This window comes from Bos grunniens, chromosome 4, assembly GCF_055505025.1.
Source record: "Bos grunniens cultivar Pamir isolate PY7600 chromosome 4, Bosgru_T2T1.0, whole genome shotgun sequence".
NCBI lineage: Eukaryota > Metazoa > Chordata > Mammalia > Artiodactyla > Bovidae > Bos > Bos grunniens.
In genome coordinates this window covers 36982375-37007497 of record NC_141168.1, presented here as the reverse complement: position 1 = coordinate 37007497, position 25123 = coordinate 36982375, and the positions used below count along the sequence as shown (strand labels likewise).

Below are 25123 nucleotides of genomic sequence, written 5' to 3'. Positions count from 1 at the left end.
CTAAAGAGCCTCTTGATGAAAGTGAAAGAGGAGAGTGAAAAAGTTGGCTTAAAGCTCAACATTCAGAAAACTAAGATCATGGCATCTGGTCCCATCACTTCATGAGAAACAGTTGGGGAAACAATGGAAACAGTGGCAGACTTTATTTTTGGGGGGCTCCAAAATCACTGCAGATGGTGACTGAAGCCATGAAATTAAAAGATATTTACTCTTTGGAAGGAAAGTTATGACCAACCTAGACAGCATATTCAAAAGCAGAGACATTACTTTGCCAACAAAGGTCCATCTACTCAAGGCTATGGTTTTTCCAGTAGTCACGTATGGCTGTGAGAGTTGGACTGTAAAGAAAGGTGAGCACTGAAGAATTGATGCTTTTGAACTGTGGTGTTGGAGAAGACTCTTGCAAGTCCCTTGGACTGCAAGGAGATACAACCAGTTCATTCTAAAGGAGATCAGTCCTGAGTGTTCATTGGAAGGACTGATGTTGAAGCTGAAACTCCAATACCTTGGCCACTTGATGTGAAGAACTGACTCATTTGAAAAGATCCTGATTCTGGGAAAGATTGAGGGCAGGCGGATAAGGGGATGAGAGAGGATGAGATGGTTGGATGGCATCACCGACTCAACAGACATGAGTTTGGGTAGGCTTCAGGAGTTGGTAATGGACTGGGAGGCCTGCCATGCTGCAGTCTATGGGGTCGCAAAGAGTTGGACTCCCTCCACTGAGCGACTGTACTGAAACTGAGCAACTGAAAAACAATAACGGAAACTGCTCCCAATTAGACAAACTGAAGCAAGCACTCCCTAAAAAGTGTCTGGAATTAGTCAACAGAAAAACGCATAATCTTCAATCAGGATAACTCAAGACCCCATGTTTCTTTGATTACCAGGCAAAAATGATTACAGTTTGGCTGGGAAATTCTGGTTCATCTGCAATACTCATGAGATACTGCATCTTCAGATTTCCATTAATTTCAGTCTTTATCAAATTCTCTTAATGGAAAAAATTTCAACCCCCTAGAAGATTGTAAAAGGTACCTGGAACAGTTCTTTGCTCAAAAAAAAAAAAAAGAGTTTTGGTAAAATGGAATTATGAAGTTCCCTGAAAAATGGGAGAAGTTGTGGAACAAAACAGTGAATATGTGGTTCAATACAGTTCTTAGTGGAAATGAAATATGTGTCTTTTATTTTTACTTAAAAACCAAAGGACATTTTTGGACGGCCTAATAATTCCTCTTTTATAATATTTTCAGTGATCTCTCTAAGATTCAACATACACACATTGAGATATTGCATAGATATGATGTTTAACATGCATATTTTGATACAGTATGTCTTTGGTGGAGCTCAGGAGAAATAGACATAGTAGACACTATTTTGAAAAGTAAGATGCTTGAAGAGGGAAATTACATGCAATTATAGTTTATTTCAGATTAAATATATGCCTTTTAATGTATAGGAAAAACTCCAGTCTCAGCCTCTTTTTCCATATTTGTATAAATACTGCTTTGTACTTCAAAGAGTTATGAGAGGAGAAATAATTAAAGTGCTTAAGAAAGTATTTGGGATATAATGTATAAAGAATCCATGTTAGAAAGTACCAGGCAAATTTCTGCAATTAAGTCTTAATACTATGACCCAACCACTATTTTTGGTTCATACCATTTAGCCATAATCACCTTTTTAAGGGTAGGTGAAAAGTGAAAGTGAAAGTCACTCAGTCGACTCGACTCTTTGAGACCCCATGGACTATACAGTCCATGGAATTCTCCAGGCCAGAATACTGGAATGGGTAGCCTTTCCCTTCTCCAGGAGATCTTCCCAATCCGGGGATTGAACCCAGGTTTCTAGCGTTGCAGGATTCTTTACCAGCTGAGCCACAAGGGAAGCCCAAGAATACTGGAGTGGGTAGCCTATCCCTTCTCCAGTGGATCTTAGCGACCCTGGAATCGAACCAGGTCTCCTGCATTGCAGGTGGATTCTTCACCAACTGAGTTATGATAAATTAAATGACTAGAGAATTAGGATTAGATAGTGCCCAAGCTCACAGAGGTAATAACTGAGAGAAAGGAATTCAAATTCATGCAACTCCACAGAAGGACCACAATTCTGAGCTAACACACATGGTCAAACTTTCAAATTGAGCAAATTAGACATTATGTCCAGTCAAGCTCTACTAAATATCAAGGTTATAGGCAAGTAAGAGTTCTAATGAAGCACAGAGAAGTTAAAAGTATCTTCCCTCACTGAACATGGCCTTTTGATACAATAAGATGTCTCTAAGTGTGAATCCTAAAAGCATCTCATGCAATCAGTTCAGCTCAGCGGCTCAGTTGTGTCCGACTCTTTATGATCCCAAGGACTGCAGCATGCCAGGCCTCCCTGTCCATCACCAACTCCCAGAGTTTACTCAAGCTCATGTCCATGAGCTCCACCAAGGAGCATGGTGATGCCATCCAACCATCTCATCCTCTGTCATCCCCTTCTCCTCCTGCCTTCGAGGTTTGCCAGCATCAGGGTCTTTTCAAATGAGTCAGTTGTTCCCATCAGGGGGGCAAAGTATTGGAGTTTCAGCTTCAGCATCAGTCCTTCCAATGTATATTCAAGACTGATTTCCTATAGGATGGACTGGTTGGATCTCCTTGCAATCCAAGGGACTCTCAAGAGTATTTACCAACACCACAGTTCAATAGCATCAAGTCTTTAGCGCTCAGCTTTCTTTATAGTCCAACTCTCAGATCCATACATGACTCCTGGAAAAATTTAGCTTTGACTAGATGGACCTTTGTTGGCAAAGTAATGTCTCTGCTTTTTAATATGCTATCTAGGCTGGTCATAACTTTTCTTCCAAGGAGCAAGTGTCTTTTAATTTCATGGCTGTAGTCACCATCTGCAGTGATTTTGGAGCCCAGAAAAATAAAGTTTGTCACTTTCCACTCTTTCCCCATCTATTTGCCATGAAGTGTTGGGACCGGATGCCATGATCTTAGTTTTCTGAATGTTGAGTTTTAAGCCAACTTTTTCACTCTCTTCTTTCACTTTCATCAAGAGGCTCTTTAGTTCTTCACTTTCTGCCATAAGGGTGGTGTCATTTGCATATCTGAGCTTATTGATATTTCTCCCAACAATCTTGATTCCAGCTTGCATCCAGCCAGCATTTATCATGATATATTTTGCATATAAGTTAAATAAGAAGGGTGACAATATACAGTCTAAATGTATTCCTTTCTTGATTTGGAAACAGTCTGTTTCAATAGGAAACATTTGAATTATCTAGTACATGATGTTCTCAAGGTAGCCATACCTCATAGATTTGGGTTCTATTTATTAAAGGTTAATTCTTAACAAGGGAAATATTTCTAGGTACAACAGGTCTCTTCTTCCTAGGAAATATCATTAGTATATTGACTTGGTTATTGAGTTGACAAGAAAATTATCTCAGGTCATCTTCCTTCGAATCCTTAAAAAATAGACAATGCAGCCAATCAGGGGCTTGGGTGCACACAGTGACATAACAGGAATGAATAAGGAATAATAAATGATAATGAATAATGATGATAAGAGAACTACAACTTTTTATAGCCATATTTGAGCTTGTTTATTTTTTGTAAGGGAACCACTGGCAGAGGTCAGACAAGAGGGAGGTCATACATTATGAATGGAAAGCATTACCAATCACTAGAGTTGAAAGCAAGGCATACAGTGGAGTTAAAAAGGGCAAGACATCTCATAAAAGCCAAGAAGGATACAGGAGAAAAGGGCTCATCAAATGCCAGTGACAAATCTTCCTCACACAACAGTAATAAAATCCAGAATGCCACATTGGTTCATGTAAAGACTTTTCTGTATATTCTGATAAGGAAGAGAGAGGTCAACTCCACGTATCTTGCCCAGTCTTAGAGATTAAAACTAATCCACAGCAGCTGCCTTGAAGCAAGGCAGCCAGGCTGGGATAAACAGAAGCTGCAGGCCAAATCACAACTAGGCCCATAGGCTCTGTGAGAAGGATAAGCTAGGGTCTTTCTTGAGATTGAGCAAGTTCGACGTTTTTAAAGGCAAAAGCATCCCATAATTCCATTTTCATTAATTAAATATTATAATTTATTTAAGACACAAGCTCTATCCCTGGGTTGGGAAGATTACCTGGAGTGGGATATGACAACCAGCTCTAATATTCTTGCCTGGAAAATTACATGGACCAAAAAGTCTGGGCTACAGTCCATGGAGTCACAAAGAGCTGAACACATCTGAGTGACTGAGCACACATTTTTATTTAGTTAATTCGGTTTCCTTTTGCTTCCCTTTATCCAATGTACTGATGTGAGATCTGGATCATAAAGAAGGGTGAGCACCTAAGAACTGATGCTGTCAAATTGTGATGCTGGAGAAGACTCTCAAGAGTCCCTTGGACAACAAGGAGATCAAACCAGTCGATCCTAAAGGATATCAACCCTGAATACTAACTGGAAGGACTAATGCTGAAGCTGAAGCTCCAATACTTTGGCCACCTAATGGGAAGAGCTGACTCACTGGAAAAGACCCTGATGCTGAGAAAGACTGAAGGCAGGAGGAGAAGGGGACAACACAGGATGACATGGTTGGATGGCATCACCTGCTTAGTGGATATGAGTCTGAGCAAACTCTGGGAGATAGTAAAGGACAGGGAAGACTGGCATGCTGCAATCCATGGGGTTGCAAAGAGTCAGACATGACTTAGAGACTGAACAACAACAAAGTCCAATGTTTTTTGTTTGTCTGTTTGTGCTCACTAAACTGCACAGAGCTATGCAGTTACCAAGGTTAGAATCAGCACCTTCAAGTTGAAGGGCACAATACTTTGGGAAACTGCTCTCTATACACCTCTCTCTTAATTTAACTTTAACTTGATTATATCAGCACATTTTAAATCTTAATCTATAATCTTAAAGCAGGTGGGACTTTTTGTGTCCCTCCTTTGTTCTGGTATGATGAAAAATGGATGACGTAGGTCTGATTTTAAAGGCTAAGTGTGGCGGGGGATTATTGGGAATCAGCACTAGGGAGAGATACTTTATACATTCTTTAAACTGAAGAAGAATGAAATTCAGCATTTCCAGGAATTGTACAAATGTATTTTGCAATATACAGATTAATAAAAATGTCTAACAAAATGTTGACAAGACTTCTCTCAAAAGAGTTCTCAAAAAGTCAGTAGCAAATTTCATCAGAAAATATGCAGGATAATGCTGACTTTACCAAATAAATCATCATCTCTACCTACTGGGTAATGAAAAGACTACAGCAAAATCACACATTTGCTATTGATTTTGGACATCATGTTGCTTTCCAGATCACTTGGCATTTTGTTATAAACAATCTAGGAGAAGGAAATAGCAACCCACTCCAATATTCTTGCCTGGAGAATCCCATGGATAGAGGAGCCTGGTGGGATACACCCTATGGGGTCACAAAGACTGAGACATGACTGAGTGACTAACACACACACACACACACACACACACACACACACACACACACACAGTAGGGTCCCAGGGGGTTTGTTTCCTTGTTTATTTTCTAAGACCATCACTCAGCAGATATCTGAACACTTATGATTCTTCTAAATATGTTACAATTAATTGCTTTTGGGGAACAATTTTTGACAGATACAAATGTCTAGGCATGCTGAGTTTCCCTTGCAGCATTTCTCATTTTGTTTGTTCATTAAATATTATATTTAGTCTAGGATTATTATTCATAATCCAGGCATTTTTATCAATGACTCCCTTTCTCATCTGTACTTAAGTCCCCCTCTGCTACTGGGTTAATAAAGGACAGTTCTGATAGCATCTATAGACACATGTTACCCACAGACTTCCTGTGAAACAAAAATATGTTAGAGGCAAAAGAAAGCCTATAGCAGAAGTTAACAAACTTTTTCTGTAAAGGGTCAGATAGTACAAGTTTTAGGCTTTTAGGATGGATGGTTCAGTTCAGTTCAGTTCAGTTGCTCAGTCGTGTCCGACTCTTTGCAACCCCATGAACTGCAGCATGCCAGGCCTCCCTGTCCATCACCAACTCCCAGAATTCACTCAGCTCATGTTCATCGAGTCAGTGATGCCATCCAGCCATCTCATCCTCTGTTGTCCCCTTCTCCTCCTGCCCCCAATCCCTCCCAGTATCAGAGTCTTTTCCAATGAGTCAACTCTTCACATGAGGTGGCCAAAGTATTGGAGTTTCAGCTTTAGCATCATTCCCTCCAAAGAAATCCCAGGGCTGATCTCCTTCAGAATGGACTGGTTGGATCTCCTTGCAGTCCAAGGGACTCTCAAGAGTCTTCTCCAACACCACAGTTCAAAAGCATCAATTCTTCGGCGCTCAGCTTTCTTCACAGTCCAACTCTCACATCCATACATGACCGTTGGAAAAACCATAGCCTTGACTAGACAGACCTTTGTTGGCAAAGTAATGACACATGGTTACTATTGCTCTGTTGCAACTACTCAACTGTGTTGTAACGTGAAATCATCTATAGACACTACACAAACACCCTGATGAGGATGTGTTCCAATAAAACTATAAAAATTGACAGTGGCTCAGATGTAGCTTGAAGGTCATATTTTTCCATCCTCTGGTCTATAAGTAGTTGCTTACTTTTCAGACTCTCTTGGATTTTACTTTAGTTTCTGAGTATTCCAACACATGTTTCTTTTACTGGCATACTTTGATATATTCTCAGAAAGTTTCTGTTATATTACATCTTCTCATTTTTATGTTAATGTACAGGACTTGAAAAAGAGATCTGTGGTAGACTGAAGGGAAAAAAAGTTTTTACTTAGGAGATTGAAGTAGAAATCATGATACCTGGTGCAGGAATTCTCCCAGAACTCTGGGTCTAATATCCATCATCCTCCCCTGTATAGAGGGCTGTGAGAACTTTTCATCAAATAAATAATCTTCTTTTTGTGGAACTGCTCCACCTACATAAATTATGTCAGTGATTGAACTAGGAACCAAAATCAATGCGGGTACTAGGAAGACAAACTTTACTTATTTCAGAGATGTATCATGCATCAAGAAAACACTACAACCAATTCTGGATAAGAGAAGGAAGAAATGTTCATTAATTTTCCTGAAGAGTCAACCTTGGAATTCTCATACTACCAGCAGCAGGGCCTCTAAATCTTTTAGCTTCACATCAGAATGACCATGGGAGCTAGGTAAATATAAAGATCTCAGAATCAGAAAAAATCAAGATCTGATAACACAGACCAGGAAGCCCTAATTTATAGGCGATTTTGATGCAGCTGCACTGAGGCCAAGTATTTGAAAATGACTATCAACTCCTTTAGTCCATATTCCTTGTATTCCAGATTAGAAAGTTACCTCTCTGTCCTCATCCCGCAGATGCTCCACAGCAATCTGAACCCTGTTCTTCTGACTGGGGCTCTTTCCATGCCATGGATCTCTTATCCTGTGATCATGATACTTAAACATGTTTTCTAAATAATTAAATGTGTTTATTTATGTATTTGCTGTGCAGGGTCTGTGTTGATGGCTGGCTTTTCTCTTATCATGGTGAGTGGGGGCTACTATCTAGTTCTCAGTCCATGGGGTCGCGAAGAGTGGACATGACTGAGAGACTTCACTTTCACTTTTCACTTTCATTCATTGGAGAAGGAAATGGCAACCCACTCCAGTGTTCTTGCCTGGAGAATCCCAGGGACGGGAAAGCCTGGTGGGCTGCCGTCTATGGGGTCGCACAGAGTCAGACACGACTGAAGCAACTTAGTAGCAGCAGCTTCTCATTTTGGTGGCTTCTCTTGTTATGAAGCATGGGTTCTAGAGCGCTTGGGCTTCAGTAGTTGCAGCACGAGAGCTCAGTTCTTGAGGCTCCTGAGCTCGAGAGCACAGGCTCAATAGTTGTGGCACTGGCTCAGTTGCTCTGCAGCATGTGGGATGTTCGTAGACCAGGGACCAAACCTGTGTCTCCTGCATTAGCAGGTGGATTCTTTACCACTGACCCATCAGGGAAGCCCTATGATACTCTTTACCATAGCAACTTCCTCACTGAGATGTGATCCAGGTTTACTCAAGCTTCCTTTCTGTGTCCTTCCCTTACTTATTTTTCTACAGGCTCAGTGATCTCATTGTTGGCATCAAAAAAGGAATAAATAAGTAAATCTTCCTTGAAGGCCTGAAACCCACTGCCACTACATTATCAATGCCTTCCATTGCTTTAGGCTTCATTATACATTTCCAATGCTCTAAAATATAATTCAAATAAATAACTGTAATTTTATTATCATTATTTACTTCAGTTCAGTTCAGCTCAGTTGCTCAGTCTGACTCTTTCTAACACTTTGGACTGAGGCATGCCAGGCTTCCCTGTCCATCGCTAGCTCGCTGAGCTTGCTCAAACTCATGTCCATCAAGTCGGTGACGCCATCCAGCCATCTCATTCTCTGTCATCCCCTTCTCCTCGTGCCTTCAATCTTTCCCAGCATCAGGGTCTTTTCTAGTGGGTCAGTTATTTTCATCAGGTGGCCAAAGGATTGGAATTTCAGCTTCAGTATCAGTCCTTCCAATGAATACTCAGGACCGATCTCCTTTAGGATTGGCAGGTTTGATCTCCCTGCAGTCTAAGGGACTCTCAAGAGTCTTCTCCAACACCACAGTTCAAAAGCAGCAATTCTTCAGTGCTCAGCTTTGAGAGTTGTGATGTGAGAGTACCAACTCTCACATCCATACATGACCACTGGAAAAACCATAGCCTTGACTAGACGGACCTTTGTTGGCAAAGAAATGTCTCTGCTTTTTAATATGCTATCTAGGTTGGCCATAACTTTTCTTCCAAGGAGCAAGCATCTTTTAATTTCATGGCTGCAGTCACCATCTGCAGTGATTTTGGAGCCCCAAGAAATAAAGTCACTTACCCTTTCTTTTGTTTCCCCATCTATTTGCCATGAAGTGATGGGACTGGTGCCACAATCTTCATTCTTTTGAACATTGAGTTTTAAGCCAGATTTTTCACTGTCTGCTTTCACTTTCATCAAGAGGCTCTTTGGTTCCTCTTCGCTTTCTACCTTAAGGATGGTGTCATCTATGGTTATTGATATTTCTCTCATAAATCTTGATTCCAGCTTGTGCTTCATCCAGTCCATCATTTTGCATGATATACTCTGTATATAAGTTAAATAAGCAGGGTGACAATACACAGCCTTGACATACTCCTTTCCCAATACAGAACCAGTTGTTGTTCTATGTCTAGTTCTAACTGTTGCTTCTTGACCTGCATACAGGTTTAACAGGAGGCAGGTAAGGTGGACTGGTGTCCCCATCTCTTTCAGAATTTTCCAGTTGTTTTGTGAGGTACACAGCCAAAGGCTTTGGAGTAGTAAATAAAGCAGAAGTAGTTTTTCTGGTATTCTCTTGCTTTTCTGATGATCCAATGGATGTTGGTAATTTGATCTCTTTATTTATTTATTATTTATATTATCCTGAATGCAAGCAATTGAATCATTTATCTATATTATCCTGAATGCAAGCAAAAATTTTGGAGTGGGACAGATTTATTATTATATTTGCAGCAATAAACACACCCCCACTCATCTCCTTCTGGGAAGATGTTTTGAGTCAGATAGTTCTTTACAAGCCCAAAAGGGTGTTTTCTTACAGCAAGGGAGAGTAATCCTGATATTAAGAATCTGGAAGTTTATAATGGTATATCTAGTCACCATGCTCTGTTACTGAGACAGAACAGAACCTATCTCCTTAATATGAATAAGTTATCTTTAGAAAGAGAAGGGGGAAGGCCCTTGAATATTTATGTAGATAAATATCTTTATAGGTGGGATAAACATTTCAGGGTTTATAACTCTTAATATGTTTCCCTGTTTCAAGTTTTGTTCCCCACTGATATGTAAATAAAAACCTCTGGGAAGGTAAATCTTTCTGGAATTCTCAGAGCCATCTAATCACTTGTAATTTCCAAAATTTGTCCTTAAAACACATATTCCAAATTTCTTTGTTCAGAAAGTTCTAACATTTCTGAAACAAAAAATATTTTAGAAAAGATTTTCTCTACAATTTATTGGTTATTGAACTCATCATATAGATTTTGTTTGGAGCAAAATATACAGATTCTGTTTAGAGCAAAAAATCACCATCTAGATTTACTCTGCAAATTTGGGCAGAAATTACTTAATAATGCTTGTTTTATCAGTGATTTCCTCATTAGTTAATTAATTTTTTCATCCTATAATCTTTACAAAATGACCACCATGTTGCAGGTACTATGCTTGTCTGTGAAGTACTACTGCCACAAAATAAATTAAATAGCTTTTCTTGATTCTGTGTTATTCTCAATCTAATGGTAAGAGGAAGGAAGTGAGGGAGAGAAACAGGAAGGGAAGAAGGAAGAGAAAGAAATACAGATATATTAAAAACATATTACTTGTCAGGATGTATACAGTGCATATCCACATGATATGTCTTATTTAATTTGAATTACTTAACCCTCTGTTTCATTGACTACACTAAAGCCTTTGACTATGTGGATCACAAGAAACTGTGGAAAATTCTTTAAGAGATGGGAATACCAGACCACCTTACGTGCCTCCTGAAAAACATGTATGCAAGTCATGAAGCAACATTTAGAACTGGACATGGAACTGTTCAAACAACAGGGTTCAAAACTGAATGAATCCCAAGCCAAAATCAAGCTTCCCAGGAGAAATATCAACAACCTCAGACATTCAGATGATACCACTCATCATAGGATATTTTTTATTTAAAGGAAAATATCAGGTGCAGGGAGTCAGGTTATCTGGATTCTCAATTTTAGTCTCCCATCTAATTAGATTACTCAAACTCCTTGTACATTAGTTCAGTCTATATAATAATTTTAAATGCAACTTTCTTTTTTTTTTTTTACTTTAGCTTGTATTCTTATCACATTACATTTGAATTATGAAAATGACTTTCCCAGTTCATTCCCTTAGTATCCTTGTATTCAAAACTATGCCATTGAGATGGCATCCAAAGTATTGTTTTCATCAGTTTCATATTTCAAAATCCTATAATTCTTTCTTATTGAATGTAAAGTTACATTTTCAGAATTCTAACTGTTTCCAAGTCTTTTTCTCCATATTAGCGAACCATCATTCCTACCTAACATAAAGTCTCAGGATTAGGCAGAATGTTTCATCACAGAACTCAGAATTCACCTTCAAAAGTGAATGGTCCCTCACTGTACTCAAATTCTTCCTTCAAACTAACTTCTTAGTTCTTTCACATATCTAAATTGTAACCATTCTCCAAGATCCAACTCTAATCAACTTTCTCTCAAGAGAGGTTATCGGAGTCAACAGTAATCTTTAAATATTCTCGGATGGAGGTGACTGAATTCCAGCTGAGCTATTTCAAATCCTAAAAGATGATGCTGTTAAAGGGCTGCAATCAATATGCCAACAAATTTGGCACTCAGCAGTGGCCACAGGAATGGAAAAGGTCAGTTTTCATTCCAATCCCAAAGACAGGCCAAAGAATGTTCATTCCAATCCCAAATTCCATCCCAAAGAATGTTCAAACTACTACACAATTGCACTCATCTCACATGCTATCAAAGTAATGCTCAAAATCCTCCAAACTAGGCTTTAAGAGTATGTGAACTGAGAGCTTCCAGATGTTCAAGCTGGTTTTAGAAAAGGCAGAGGAACCAGAGATCAAATTGCCAACATCAGTTGGATTATAGAAAAAGCAAGAGAATTCCAGAAACACATCTACTTCTGCTTCATTGACTACACTAGAGCCTATGACTGGGTGGATCACAACAAACTGTGTAAATTATTAAAGAGATGGGAATACCAGACCACCTGACCTGCCTCCTGAGAAATCTGTATGCAGGTCAAGAAGCAACAGTTAGAACCGGACGTGGAACAAAGGACTGTTTCCAAATTGGGAAAGGAGTACATCAAGGCTATATGCTGTAACCCTCCTTATTTAACTTATATGCGGAGTTCATCATGTGAAATGCTGGATTGGATGAAGACCAAGCTGGAATCAAGATTGTCGGGATAAATATCAATAATCTCAGATATGTAGATGACACAAATCTTATGGCACAACGTGAAGAGGAACTAAAGAGTGTCATGATGAAAGTGAAAGAGGAGAGTGAAAAAGTTGGCTTTATAACTCAACTTTCAAAAAATGAAGATCATGGCATCTGGTCCCATCACTTGAAGGCAAATAGATGGGGAAACAATGGAAATAGTGACAGACTTTATTTTTTTGGACTCCAAAATCACTGCAGATGGTGCATGCAGCCACGAAATTAAAGGACACTTGCTCTGTGGAAGAAAAGCTATGACCAACCTAGAGAGCATAAGCAGAGACATTACTTTGCCAACAAAGGTCCATCTAGTCAAAGCTATGGTTTTTCCAGTAGTCATGTATGGATGTGTGTGAGTTGGACCTAAAGAAGGTTGAATGCCAAAGAATTGATGCTTTGAACTGTGGTATTGAATAAGACTCTAAAGAGTCCCTTGGAATGCAAGGAGATCCAACCAATCCATCATAAAGGAAGTCAGTCCTGAATATTCATTTGAAGGACTGATGCTGAAGCTCCAATATTTTGCCCACCTGATGTGAAGAACTGACTTACTGGGAACGACCCTGAAGCTGGGAAAGATAGAAGGCAGGAAAAGGGGATGATAGAGGTCGAGATGGTTCAAAGCCATCTAAATGGACATGAGTTTGAGGAAGCTCTGGGTGATGGTGAATGACAGGGAAGCCTGGCATGCTGCAGTCCATGGGGTCACAAAGAATCAGACACCAGTAAGCAACTGAACAACACATCTTTTATGACCTAGAACACTGATTGTTTAAGTCATCTGATCAAAATAAATACTAACTACAACACTAGTCATATTTTGTTTTGTGCCCTTTGAGGACACTGGACTTGTCATGTACTTTATCTAAATCATATAGTCGTAAGTGCTACTACATAGAAGATCAAAACATATTCAGAGTATTTAATGTGTAATACTTATTTTATGGTAGAATGATTCAGGGGGTATCGTATAAGGACCTTCCCTTTGGAATGAGTCATACTGCTTCTACAGGCCACAGAGCAATGGTGAATAACTGGTAGACCTAAGATCATTCTTTTCATCACTAACAATGATCTTACGTCTTCCGGTTATTCACCAGTATTTATATATAGTAGTGTTCCCCTGCACTTTTACAATCTAGAATGAATTAGGCCAGCACTGAGGTGGGAAATGTGCTTCATGTTGTAATATTAGTAGCGGAATAGAGTTTGCTCTCTACAGCTATATTACTGATTATGAAAGAAGTAAACTGGTGTTTGCATAACCAAATTTAAGCCCTTTTCAAAAGAGCAGAGGAATTTTGTTATCGTTATCTGGTTTAGGGATTCAATCCCAAACTACAAACTAGACATTGGAGTAACTTGTGTCTTACCATCACAATGAATAGGATTAGGTGTTTATTTTTAAGAAACATTGGATGTATTATTGGGCACAAATAAAACAAATTCTACTTATACCATATATAGTGAGATGCTGATGTAGTATATAAGTTTATTGATAATCTTTCTGTATTTTAAGCACTGTTAATTGCCATCTATATAATTCCAATTAATTTAACCCTCTCAACAAGGCAGGAAAGTCAGCATTATTATTTTTATTTTTCAGACTAGTACTGGACATTAAAACAGAAAAGGTGACTAGTACAATATCATTATATTAATATATTAGTTGAAAAGTTCCAACCCTGCTCCTCTGCTCCCTTTGTTTCACTATGATAGAGTCAACAACATATACATACAACACACAATTATCATTATTGTTTAAATATATGCATAGTTACAATAAAATGATATATTTATATTATACTACCACTACATTTAAGTACAATTGTAACATTTAAGTATATGACCTACAATTTAATAGATTTTGGGAACTTTGTGAATCTCTGAGAGAGTTATTAAAGCTCACATATATCAGAAAGTATATCCTCTTCAGAGTCAATCTTGGCTTTCACTATACTCTTGCCACCAAAATGTACTGTTCACAAACAGTTCATTATTTTCCAAAGAAAAATATTTTTCATGGGTTCTATTTCTTTTTTGGAATCAGTAGTATAATGAGCATTTCTCTAGCTCATCACTATATATCTTGAAAATATCAGAGATGTGTTATCCTAAGTATTCAAAACAGTTTTAAGAGACTCTGATAGTTGCCTTTATCTGATTATGAGACATAACAGCTTTGCTTCATTTCATAAAATGAAAAACTCAGTGACTAGCTAGAAGGACAGATGTGATTTGTTTCTACACGAAAAATGAAATCCTATTGTCCTATGATTAATGATCTGCTGTCTGGTGTTTCTGAGATTTTTTTTTTTTTAACTTGAGAACTGTTTTGATTTTAAAACAGAGTGAATAACTTTTGGAGAGCTTGTTCTCCCAACTTTGTCAATTATAGATAAAGTCCAAATCAAAAAGACAAAGGTATTTTACACTCACATGCACAATAAATGCAGTTAGAATTCACTCAAGTCATCACTTTCTGTTAGAAAGATAACCAAAAGTAAACATATAAGAAAATGAAGATCAAATTATCAAAGATCTAGTACATTTTTTGAAATAATATTTGCATATTTATGGTTTTAATATGCACCGTAGCTTTACTGCACTTGGAGTTACATCAAAATTATTCTTTTTCAACCAATAAAGCAATTCTTCTGGTATTAAATTTACCTTAATATTAATATTTTCTGTTTTTTTCCCTTAATAAGTTCATGAAACACTACAATCAAATGGTTTCATCTTTAGTATAAATGAATTATTGGCTATGAAACTGAATATTCTACTTAGTTGAGGGCTCAGTAGAAAACATTTTATTTTTCAATGCTTGTTTTCTGAATTAGTAGATAGTATAGGCGTTTTCCTGCATTAATGGGATAAATACAAATTGCTTAGTAGCAAATGGACATCTAGAGAATTTCACAGGTTGGCTAGTTATATGTAGAAGTCTTTCACAAATATAATTAGCAACTAAGTATACCTTTGTGTGTGTGTGTTCCTAATCAGACTCATCTCAGTGCGATACAAATATGAAATATTTTCTCTTACCACTACCTCAAGTCATACTGTGTTGAATTGCTATTTTCTGTCATTTTTAGTCAGATAATACAATTTTCCAGTATTTTCTTTTTTATTTTGAATTGGGAGTGCAGAATTTAAACCACTGAACCACCACGAAAGTCACTCCAGTCATTTTTTATCTATTCAGTTTAATATTCCAAGCTCAAACTATTTACATTCTATCTACTTTTCACCCTCTTGAGGCTTGCACTGATATCCTTACTATCTGAGGAAGGGATGAAGAATGATTCTGGTTCTGAGATACCTGCTTTATCTTTTTTTTGAAAGCCTACTTCCTATATGTGTTAGGGATAAGAAGATACGATATTATATTCTGATTATACACATTTATTGAGAAGTGAAAATCCTCCCATATATTTGCCTTTTAAAGGATTTTATCTTTTAACTATGAAGTGAAAGTCTTTTTTGTATATATATATATGTGTGTGTGTGTGTGTGTATATAATTTATTATATACATGGTAGAGGTAGTATAATTTATTATACAATGGTAGAGGGACCATTCAAATAAACCTCAACCTCAAATGCATTTATTCCTGGCTCTGGTGTCCACCAGTGGAGGAAGATGAGAAGAAACAGGTCTTTTACTTCTCATCCTTTGCTTTAACTTTTCCCAGTACGTCTACATTATCAAAACCCCTCCCGGGTTTCTCTCTGTACATTGTGCTGCTACTGCTGCTGCTAAGTCGCTTCAGTTGTGTCCGACTCTGTGCGACCCCATAGACGGCAGCCCACCAGGCTTCCCCGTCCCGGGGATTCTCCAGGCAAGAACACTGGAGTGGGTTGCCATTTCCTTCTCCAATGCATGAAAGTGAAAAGTGAAAGTGAAGTTGCTCAGTCATGTCCGACTCTTAGCGACCCCATGGACTGTAGCCCACCAGGCTCCTCCATCCATGGGATTTTCCAGGCAAGAGTACTGGAGTAGGGTGCCATTGCCTTCTCCGTACATTGTATCATACAACAAAACCTGTTTTTCAGCAGTAACTAATCTCATAGGATTTCTAGTTCTCAAAGACTCTACAGTCCTAGTCTAAGGGAAAAAGAATACCCACAGGATTCCAAGAAAGTTGAAAAGGCCTAGGGAAAAATATGACATTGGAAAAGATGGACTCTTACCCTGAAATTTGACAAGAAATGCCTGGGTTCAGGAGAACCCTGTGTATTAAGGAATACAATTTAGAACAAATGTGAATGCCCATGTAATTCTCTGAGAACTGGTGTTATTTTAATTATCTATGATTATGACTAAGAGCTGACTCATTGGAAAAGACCCTGATGCTGGGAAAAATTGAAGGCACAAGGAAAAAGGGGTGGCAGATGATAAGATGGTTAAATAGTATCACTGACTCAATGGATATGAATCTAAGAAAACTCCAGAAGATAGTGGAGGAAAGAGGAGCCTGGCTTGCTACAGTCCATGAAGTCACAAAAAGTTGGACATAGTGACTGAACAACAACAAATGAGTCATTCTATATAGTTTGTGAATGTTTAGCACACCAATTGATTTTGTATATTAAAACAACAAATACATTTTTAAAATTACATTTGTAGAAAGCACTGAGTGCAAAATGCCATTTTATACCCAAATATCACGCTGTACAATAGTTATTGTCCACATAACTAAAGGAATATAAGATTAATTTATTTCACATCATTGTGACAATAAACAATATAAATAAATGTGTGCCAAAGACATCACATTTACTATTCTAGACCAATTGCCTGTTTCTAGAGCAATGGCACCCCACTCCAGTACTCTTGCCTGGAAAATCCCATGGACAGAGGAGCCTGGTAGGCTGCAGTCCATGGGGTCGCTAAGAGTTGGATACGAACCCACTCCAGTGTTCTTGCCTGGAGAATCCCAGGGACGAGGGAGCCTGGTGGGCTGCCATCTATGGGGTCGCACAGAGTTGGACACGACTGAAGCAACTTAGCAGTTGCAGCAGTAGCAGCAGAGTATAATTATCTCCTCCCAACAAACTTATAAACAACAAAGAAAATGTGTTCCAAATGAAGTAAGGCCACTTTCAGAGATTCAGCATCCACAATTCAACATCTTTACACTTCATCAGTACTAAAAGGAGAAGGACAAAGTACTCTAAAATTTTGTGTCTATTACAGATATGCTGACATCATTTAAATCCTGCAATTAGAAGACTGAGGTCCATCCACATTTTTCTACTAGCTGTTGGCCAGGTAGTGCTCATCTCCTAGATTCTAACTTACTGTGTAGCTCCCAAAGGCAATTCAAAAACTGCACATTTACTTTCTTTAAGGCTGCCCTGAGCATATCTCTCTGACTTTCTCTTCTGCTACTACTTGGGGAAAAGTCTGCTTTTAAAGAGCTCTTATGACTTCGTTAGACTCATCCAGAATATCTGTTTTAAGGTCAATTGATTGGTAACCTTAATTATTACAGCAACAGCACTTTTGCCACATAAGGTTACATAAGTTACGGGACTAACACCAAGCAAGCAAAGTCATAAGAACCATCTTAGAATTTTTCAGACCAAAATGAAATAGTAAAGCTACTTCATAACAGGTAGGTATTAATTATTTTTGAACACATCTTTTCTCAGAGCAGTTCATTCATACCACTGCTTATATTTTCTTGCTGAAAACATATTCTGTTAAAATTTTCTGAAAAATTTTCAAAAATGCAGTGATAAAACTAGCACATGAAGGTTCTTCAGTGGACAAGAATAGCTGGATGGACTGACAAAATTTGGGATCTTTTCTAGATTTATGTGCTTTGGATATTGATGATTAATATTAAAACATGCATAAGCTATTTCCTATAGGTCATACACAACACTTATTGGTCCAAAGCAGCAAAAATAATACATTTGACACTAATCAATATGTGATTGAAACTATCTGCCTATTGTGTGAAATAAATGTCAAGCTAACTCTGATCTCTTTTCACACGCAAATATTGCCTTATTTTATGTAGAGGTTCTTCCAAGGCATACAAACAGATGGGTTGATTTAGAAAGCTGTGCCTCATCCAGGAAAATTAGGTTCTATCCAGATGGACATACAAGCTTCAGTGCCAATATTGTACCTTTACCATATGGAGAGAAAAGTTAATGGCAATGGAAACTATGTTCCGCTTTATACTTTAACACAGATAATATTTGATTACTTGTTCATACTCATTAATTCTTGTCACTAGAGAACCGGGGAATAGGAAATCCTATAAATAAAGCATTAAAAACAGTAATTTTGAGATTCCTAGCCAGTTCATAATTAGAAAATGGCATATTAGTTCTTTATATTTTTTCAAGATTATACAACTTTGAATATGTAAAATAAATTAATCAACTTGTATAAATTATACAGAGAATTCCAATGACTATCAATTTACAAAGTAGAAACACTCACAAACATGACCTACAACTGACAATTGCATAGTTAAGGCACAGTGTCAAAACTCTATAAATCTCTTATAACTCATAGTGAAGTCCTGGGGAAAATTAAATTATGAATTAGGTCCAGCAATGAGAAAGGTGCATACTATTTTTTTGACTATAAAAGTCACTTTTTAAAGAGGAATGGATTAAAAATTTTAGTTCTTGATAGAAACTTCTATCACCAACAAATCAGGCTTTACTAAATATAGAAAACTATATATATATATATATATATTTAAATATATATATATATGTTAAATGAAAAAGCTAAGTATAGTTATATTTTATAAAATATACATATATTTTATTTATATAGAGCCAGACATCCTGGACTGTGAAGTCAAGTGGGCCTGAGAAAGCATCACTACAAATAAAGCTAGTGGAATTCCAGTTGAGCTATTTCAAATCCTGAAAGATGATGCTGTGAAAGTGCTGCACTCAATATTCCAGCAAATTTGGAAAACTCAGCAGCGGCCACAGGACTGGAAAAGGGCAGTTTTTATTCCAGTCCCAAAGAAAGGCAATGCCAAAGAATGCTCAAACTACCACACAATTGCACTCATCTCACACGCCAGTAAAGTCATGCTCAAAATTCTTCGAGCCAGGCTTCAGCAGTACATGAACCGTGAACTTCCTGATGTTCAAGCTAGTTTTAGAAAAGGCAGAGGAACCAGAGATCAAATTGCCAACATCCACTGGATCATGGAAAAAGCAAGAGAGTTCCTGAAAAACATCTATTTCTGCTTTATTGACTATGCCAAAACCTAAGACTGTGTGGATCACAATAAACTGTGGAAAATTCTGAAAGAGATGGGAATATCGGACCACCTGACCTGCCTCTTGAGAAACCTATATGCAGGTCAGGAAGCAACAGTTAGAACTGGCCATGGAACAACAGACTCGTTCCAAATAGGAAAAGGAGTACATCAAGACTGTATGTTGTCACCCCGCTTATTTAACTTCTAGGCAGAGTACATCATGAGAAATGCTGGGCTGGAAGAAGCACAAGCTGGAATCAAGATTGCCGGGAGAAATATCAATAACCTCAAATATTCCAGCCTGTCTTTAATCCAAATGGCTAATTCTGTAATACTACATGATTACATTTATAATATGAGAAAAATAGCATTTAGGAAGAATACAGTCAAGGTTTTGTGAATTTTCCTTAAAGACAAAGTGTCTACATTTTCATTATGTACTTTTTACTTTGAGTAAAAGAGACTTCAGTAAGTGAGCGAGCAATTAAAGTCCTGCCCATTTTTGTGGCTACACAGCACAGTAGGAAACTAAAATACCAAGAGAACCTGAGGAGGAAAAAAAAAAAAAAAGAGCATTTAAATAAGAGTAGCGCAAAGATTAGATGAGCATTGGTAAGAACACATGCAGACACACACATACTAAAAGTATGTATAACATGATAGAGAAATAAAGTCAATTCAAAAACCAATTAGAAGAAATTGAAAAGAATAGCAAAATAATATCAAACCCCAAAACAGCAAGGCAAGATTTTTCTCTCTCTAGCAATAATCATTGGTATGTTTGAAACTAGAGAAAATATTCTTTTTCCAGTTTTGCAATTCTGAAGTTTTAAAACTTCCCATAAAACTAAGCATTCAATGCACAAGGCAAATAAGAAAACTTGTGGTTTCAAATTCAAAGAAAATCCAAAAAGAGCATCTCTTACTTTAAAAAATACTCATCTTTGAAATTTGAGCAGGATAGGTAAGTCATTTTACCTCTTACACTTAGAGATTTTTTTCTTGTTAGAATTTTCAATTTTCGGATCCTCTGCCCAGAAAAATAGACTGCTGCCAGTGGAAAGCACTGTCAACCACAGAATGTTGCTTTAAATCCCTCTGATGATTATATTAGATGATCCAAATTTATTTTGCAGACACACTTTTATCTGTTTATGATTGTAACTGAAAATTGCAATGAGTTACTTAAAAGCAGACCAATGAATGCAACTTATCTTAAAACAGAACTAGTAGCATTAAATGGACAATATTTTTTAATTTTATTTTATTTTTAAACTTTACAATATTGTATTAGCTTTGCCAAACATAGAAATGAATCCACCACAGGTATACATGTGTTCCCCATCCTGAACCCTCCTCCCTCCTCCCTCCCCATACCATCCCTCTGGGTCGTCCCAGTACACCAGCCCCAAGCATCCAGTATCGTGCATCGAACCTGGACTGGTGACTCGTTTCATACATGACGTTATACATGTTTCAATGCCATTCTCCCAAATCTTCCCACCCTCTCCCTCTCCCACAGAGTCCATAAGACTGTTCTATACATCAGTGTCTCTTTTGCTGTCTCGTACACAGGGTTATTATTACCATCTTTCTAAATTCCATATATATGCATTAGTATACTGTATTGGTGTTTTTCTTTCTGGCTTACTTCACTTTGTATAATAGGCTCCAGTTTCATCCACCTCATTAGAACTGATTCAAGTGTATTCTTTTTAATGGCTGAGTAATACTCCATTGTGTATATGTACCACAGCTTTCTTATCCATTCATCTGCTGATGGACATCTAGGTTGCTTCCATGTCCTGGCTATTATAAACAGTGCTGTGATGAACATTGGGGTACACGTGTCTCTTTCCCTTCTGGTTTCCTCAGTGTGTATGCCCAGCAGTGGGATTGCTGGATCATAAGGCAGTTCTATTTCCAGTTTCTTAAGGAATCTCCACACTTCTCCATAGTGGCTGTACTAGTTTGCATTCCCACTAACAGTGTAAGAGGGTTCCCTTTTCTCCACACCCTCTCCAGCATTTGTTGCTTGTAGACTTTTGGATCGCAGCCATTCTGACTGGCGTGAAATGGTACCTCATAGTGGTTTTGATTTACATTTCTCTGATAATGAGTGATGTTGAACATCTTTTCATGTGTTTGTTAGCCATCTGTATGTCTTCTTTGGAGAAATGTCTATTTAGTTCTTTGGCCCATTTTTTGATTGGGTCATTTATTTTTCTGGAGTTGAGCTGTAGGAGTTGCTTGTATAATTTTGAGATTAGTTGTTTGTCAGTTGCTTCATTTGCTATTATTTTCTCCCATTCTGAAGGCTGTCTTTTCACCTTGCTCATAGTTTCCTTTGTTGTGCAGAAGCTTTTAAGTTTAATTAGGTCCCATTTGTTTATTTTTGCTTTTATTTCCAATATTCTGGGAGGTGGGTCATAGAGGATCCTGCTGTGATGTATGTCGGAGAGTGTTTTGCCTATGTTCTCCTCTAGGAGTTTTATAGTTTCTGGTCTTACATTGAGATCTTTAATCCATTTTGAGTTTTATTTTTGTGTATGGTGTTAGAAAGTGCTCTAGTTTCATTCTTTTACAAGTGGTTGACCAGTTTTCCCAGCACCACTTGTTAAAGAGATTGTCTTTAATCCATTGTATTTTCTTACCTCCTTTGTCAAAGATAAGGTGTCCATATGTGTGTGGATTTATCTCTGGGCTTTCTATTTTGTTCCATTGATCTATATTTCTGTCTTTGTGCCAGTACCATACTGTCTTGATGACTGTGGCTTTGTAGCAGAGCCTGAAGTCAGGTAGGTTGATTCCTCCAGTTCCATTCTTCTTTCTCAAGATAGCTTTGGCTATTCGAGGTTTTTTGTATTTCCATACAAATTGGGAAATTATTTGTTCTAGCTCTGTGAAGAATACCGTTGGTAGCTTGATAGGGATTGCATTGAATCTATAAATTGCTTTGGGTAGTATACTCATTTTCACTATATTGATTCTTCCAATCCATGAACATGGTATATTTCTCCATCTATTAGTGTAAATGGACAATTTTTAACTTTAGAGCTATTATCAGTCTTTAGCCTTATACACAATGCACATGGAATTAGTAGCCAGAATATATTTAATATTTAATATTTATTTAAGAATAAATTCACTATCACCTATTATGTGGCAGAATTAGAATAGCTACTGAGGCAAAATGAATGATTATAAACACAATCCCTGCTTTCAAGGCATTTAAAATCTAATTATTTTATCTTCACTGAAAAGTTGTATATTCTTTCTCTCTCTCAACTCTGTAGATTGTGAAATGGAAACAAACTGAAAAGGAGAAATGATAATGCTTTGTTGCTTACATTTGGAAATGATTTATGAAATCTTAGTTGTAGCTGGTAGATCTCTGATTGTTAAAGAGTTAAAAATACAGACATATGGATTCTAAAAACACCACACTGTAGTTCTGAGCACTGACTTGGTCACAGAGTGAAATTAAATACTACTTGTTACCATTCGGTGATTCAGGGCATGTTATTCAACTTCTCTAAACCTCAGTTCCCTTGAATGTGAAACAGAGATTTTTATTAATACTTGTCTCATGGAATTGTCCCTAATACTACATAAGATATTGTATGCAAAACATCTGTCACAGGGTCTTTAACATATTAGGTGCTTAGTAAATACTTGTTGTATGAATTTTAGCTATTTTAAACTATGAATGCAAATCTCTAATATAAATGCTGATAAATAAAGATTTGTCTGATATGTTTGAATTTTAGAGGTAATTTTATTCATTTGATAGACTTACTCCACTTAAGAAAAACTGTGTATGTTTGGGGAAAAAATGGTGAACTGGATTTAAAGCAAATTTCTCTATGTCAAGAACATTAAATATGTCTACATTTTGAAAGGTAAGTGTCAAGTTTATTTCTACTAACTTAAATTGTTATCTCAGAGAACAAAACTTTCTCAGAATATATTGATTCTTATTAAACAGGTTAACAAAATAGCTTATTTGAAAATCTAGCCTCTATAAAGTAGCACTTTGGAAGGAATGATGTTAAAGCTGAAACTCTAGTACTTTGGCCACCTCATGCGAAGAGTTGACTCATTGGAAAAGACTCTGATGCTGTGAGGGATTGGGGGCAGGAGGAGAAGGGGACGACAGAGGATGAGATGGCTGGATGGCATCACTGACTCGATAGACGTGAGTCTGGGTGAGCTCCGGGAGTTGGTGATGGACAGGGAGGCCTGGCGTGCTGCTATTCATGGGGTTGCAAAGTGTGGGACACGACTGAGCAACTGATCTGATCTGATAAAGTAGCACTTCAACATATCAACTATAATTTTTAATGTTCATAGTTAAAAGTACAAGTTTAAAAAGCCATCTAAGAAATATATGTATAATATAATGTAGAGAAATATACAATTTATACATAGATTTATTGTTTTTTATCTGCTATAACTTTGATAGACTTTGTTTCATAATTATGAGTAAAACCCAGAGTTTACTTGTGCATTCCCAATGCGTAGCACAATCCTAGCACAAAACACTTGCTCAATAAACATTTTTTGAGTATATGACTTAATCAATTACTATATTAACTCTAACAATATTTTAGACTGATAACTATATCAATCAAATTTGAAGGCTATATCTATATTATACAACGCAAATCTAGTTCTTCAATGTGATTGCTTGTGAGAAATAAAATCTTAGAATTGCTTTAATGGGTCAGATAAATATAAAATTTAATGTACATATATAGCAAATACTGTAATTAAAATGAAAATAATTTGGGGAAAATCAAGCAATAAGATAGTGATTTCAACCTCTGTTATTCAGCTATTAATCTCACTGCTATTCATTTATAGTTTAAAAGCATTTTTAGTTTTTATTGAAATATAGTGGATTTACAATGCTGTGTTAGTTTCCAGTGTACAGAAAAATGATTCAATCATATATATATATATGTCATTACAATTTATTACAAGATATTGAGTATAGTTCCCTGTGCTACACAGTAGGTCTTTGCTGATTATCTATTTTGTATTAGTATTGTATATTTGTTAATCCCAACCTCCTTAATTATTCCATCCCCTTTTCCCCTTTGGTAATCATCAATTTGTTTTCTACCTCTGTGAGTTTATTTCTTTTCTGTAAATAAGTTCATTTGCATCATTCTTTTTAAAATTCCACATATAAACGATATATATTTGTCTTTCTCTGTCTGACCTACTTCACATAGTATGATAATCTCGAGGTCCATCCATGTTGCTGCATATGGCAATATTTTCTTCTTTTTTATGACTGAGTGATGTTCCATTAGGCACATATTCCATATCCTTTTTAACCATTGATCTGTTGATGGACAGGTTGCTTCCACGTCTTGGTTACTGTAAATAGTGTTGCTATGAACATTAGGATATACGCAACTTTACAAATTAGAGTTTTTCTGGATATATGCCCAGGAGTGGGATTGCTGGATCATATGGTAACTCTATTTTTAGTTGTTGTAAGGAACCTATATACTGTTCTCCATGGTGGCTGTGTCAATTTACATCCTTAGCAACAGTGTAGGAGGTTTCCTTTTCCTCCATACCTTCTTCAGCATTTATTATTTGTAGACTTTTTGATAATGGCTATTCTGACTGGCATGCGGTGATACATCATTTTAGCTTTGCTTTGCATTTCCTTAATAGTGATACTGAGCATCTTTTCATTTGCCTGTTGGCTGTCTGTATTTCTTCTTTGAAGAGATGTCTATTTAGATATTCTGCCCATTTTT

At 37.1% G+C, this 25123-nt stretch overlaps 1 long non-coding RNA gene across 1 annotated transcript in view; it reads right to left on the bottom strand.

Annotated features, from left to right (window-relative positions):
- Positions 1–23826: 23826 nt before the first annotated feature.
- LOC147373937 (uncharacterized) overlaps positions 23827–25123 on the bottom strand; it is a 39111-nt gene continuing 37814 nt past the window's right edge. Inside the window, exon 3 of the long non-coding RNA XR_015162250.1 lies at positions 23827–24731. This is a non-coding gene — a long non-coding RNA (uncharacterized LOC147373937). The remainder of the gene's footprint in view (positions 24732–25123) is intronic.